The sequence below is a fragment of the Triticum dicoccoides genome, chromosome 4B (genome assembly GCF_002162155.2).
Source record: "Triticum dicoccoides isolate Atlit2015 ecotype Zavitan chromosome 4B, WEW_v2.0, whole genome shotgun sequence".
Classification (NCBI taxonomy): Eukaryota; Viridiplantae; Streptophyta; class Magnoliopsida; order Poales; family Poaceae; genus Triticum; species Triticum dicoccoides.
In genome coordinates this window covers 328,085,319-328,088,726 of record NC_041387.1, presented here as the reverse complement: position 1 = coordinate 328,088,726, position 3,408 = coordinate 328,085,319, and positions in this window count along the sequence as shown.

The window sequence follows — 3,408 nt, the reverse complement described above, 5'->3', positions numbered from 1 at the left end:
TGTGTTGAGAAGGAGAGACCCATCTATGTCTTGAGGGAGATCGGTCGACATCCATACATAACTGAAGGACGGGAAATATGATGGGACAGAGAGAGAGAGAGAGAGAGAGAGAGAGAGAGGGAGGGAGAGGGAGGGAGAGGGGTAGAGTGCTGGATGGGTGATGGAGTTGCTTCTCGGAGATGTTGTGAGAGGCCTACTAGACAAACTGAGGGTGGAACTGCAATGTTATCAATAAGAGTGGGGATGTGTTTCTGTGTGTGCCTGTGCGTGATAGATCTGTCGGGACGCATCCATGGATGATGAAGGGGAACCATGTGTTTGGTAAGCAAACCTAACTAGATCGGTAGATCAATTGTCGTTTGTCGGAGGAAGGAAGAGACACAACTAATGAGGTAGATTGATCGACGTGTGGGTAAAAACGAGTTATAAGGACCTAGCTAGCTATATGTATAGCGAGAGATCGGTCAGTGTACGTCCATTTGTTAGAGGCAAATAAGGCCCAGCGAGACGGATAGACAGAGAGAATGAAGCCAGGAGGTGGTGCGAGAGTCCCAACTACTAGCTAGACAGGGGGAGGAGTGTGCGGTTGTGAGATCGATGAAAAGAGGGGCGAGAGTTTACACGTGTGTCTGACCGTATGAGAGACACGAGGCAAGGACACATAAAGGAGGACATTAAAGCTGTGTGTGTATGCTGTAGGCAGGCATCGCTAGAGAGGTTTATTGATTGGTGTGTGTCGGAAAGGAGTTGTGGAGACTCTAGGAGAACGACCTAAAGAAAAAAAATTAATGTGCTCGGTGGATAGAATGCCGAGGGAGGGGTAGGGCGAGGAGGGCGTGTGCATGCATGAGAGAAAGTTAGTGGTAGCTACAAAGGTTAGAGGATTGTGTGGGTGTAAGAGACTAACAAAGATAATGATTTGATATGAAAACGGATTCATATATTTGAATAGGAGATCATAGTGTTTTAAACATTGCATGCATGAATATAGCGGTGATACACGTGTTGTGCACATTTTATACCATAATGTGATAATGCATGGCGTTTGCAACTCACAGCTAAATGCCGAACAATCTAAACCATACTATACATCAAACAATCTCACATTTTATTTGAGTTTGTGATAATGTGCGGCGTTTGCAGCTTACAACTAAATATCAAGCAATCTAAACAATACTATATATCGAACATTCTCACATTTTATTTGAATTTGTGGTAATGTGTGGTGTTTGCATCTCACATCTAAATACTTGTAGGCGTAGGGGGCGGGGCACCATACATAATGTGATAAACACATTATACATATGAGACATGGTTTAGATTATGAAGATCTAGCTAGAGCTAGAAATGTAATGTGATTTGAAATCAAAATAAAGTGGATTCAAAAAATCTAGTTTGAGTTCATATAGTACACATAGTTCATATGTAACTCGAGACTAATCATGTGGTGTGCTATGAAGATAATAAACAAACGATGGTTTAACTTGACAATAATGATGATTGTAGATCTTATTAAAACAGAGAAACAAATTCAAATGCTTTGATTTCACAACAATCATTACTGTAGATCTTATTCAAATTTAGTTTATATTGAAGCGGTAGTATATACGTTTGGAATGCACTAAAACGTTCATTTGAATAGTAGGTTGCATGCATTATACACGTAGCGAAATATTTTAATTGAACATAACATGAATTCAAAGTTCTGAATGACATTTGTAGTGCGCATTGATTTGGTATAGTACACGTTAGGCTTGTCCAGAAATTTCAACCCGCGCCTTGTTAGCCCGAAATATTTAAGATATATCTTTGTCTCGTTGTGCTCCGACAACTCCCTCCATCTCAACCCGCGCCTTGCTATTCTGAAATTACAACACGCACGAAAACTCCCACCTCCTGTGAAATCCCAACACGCGAAATGCCCGTGGTACCCTGAACCGAAAGAACCGCCTCAAATCGGTGGGGGGTACTTTCGTAACTTACCCCACATTTCAGACACGTGCGTCTCTAAGCCTGGTTCCCCACTGCCATCCCATCCGCCCACCCATTCGTACACTGAGGCCGCGAAAACCCGGGACGAAACCCCACACCCTGATCTGTCCGCCACCCAGCCGGAGCCTCTTCCCCAACGACGTCGTCCATAGCAACACCTTGACGTCCCTCATCCACCGTACCGGATGAGGATCCATCGTCGATCTCATCGTCCCGCCGGTTCAGCCACCCCATCCTCCACCTCCAAGGAGCTTCCCCGATGTTCCCCTCGTCTTTCGCGCCACCTCCATTCCCACACCACCATCTTCACCTGCACCACCGGAAGAGCATCATCATCACCGTTTCCTCCGATGAAGCTGCGGCCTAATCGGCGCCTCCAAAGAGGTTGTACACTAATCGCCGCATTTTCTTCTTGATTCAATCCCACAGTGCTGCCGGTGCTCGGTCCCAAGCTGACACGGCGCAGCTCCTTCCACGGCAGCGTCGCCGGCCACTTCCTCCATGGCGTCGCTCCCTCGGCGGCGACATCCACATCAGTAGGAGTTACTGCTGCTTTAGCTCTCGCTCGCACTGCTGCTCTGCTCTTGCTCTTTGTAACGCCCCGGATTCGTTGCGCCAGGTGTCTGCCAGATATTTGCCGTCGTTGCCATGTCACTTGCTTGCGTGTTGCATTTTATCATGTCATCATGTGCATCTCATTTTGCATACGTGTTCGTCTCATGCATCCGAGCATTTTCCTCGTTGTCCATTTTGCAATCTGGCACTCCTATGCCCTCCAGCATCCCCCTTTTGTCTCTCGTTGTGAGCGGGTGTTAAACGTCTCGGAATGAACCGAGTCTTGCCAAGCGGCCTTGGTATAGCACCGGTAGACCGCTTGTCAAGTTTCGTGCCATTTGGAGGTCGTTTGATACTCCAACGGTTAACCACGCAGCCCGAAACCCCCCTTTTCTCTTGCAGCCCAACACCCTTCCAAAGTGGCCCAAAACCCAGCAAACTCCCCTCTATGCTCTCGGTCGTTCGATCACGATCGTGTGGGCGAAAACCGCTCCTCATTTGGATTCTCCTAGCTCCCTCTACCTATAAATATGCCTCCCTATCCAAATCGCAGCCCTAACCCTAAAAATTCTCCTCCCACCGCACCGGACACGCCCGGCCGCAGCCGGACACGTCCGCCGCCGCCGCCCGCGCCAATCACATCGCGACACGTGTCCCGCGCCGCCGTCCCCCATCCCGCGCGCCGTCGCGGCCCGCCGGGCCCGGTTCGGGCCCGCGCGAGCCCATCTAGCGCCGCCGCCCGGCCCTCGCGTCCTCTGCCAGCGCCGCCGCGCGCCTCCCGCGCGCCCCCGCCTCCGGCGCCGCCCCGCCGCCGCCGGCGACGTGCTCCTCGCCGCCGCGCTTCGTCGGCGCGCGCGCTGT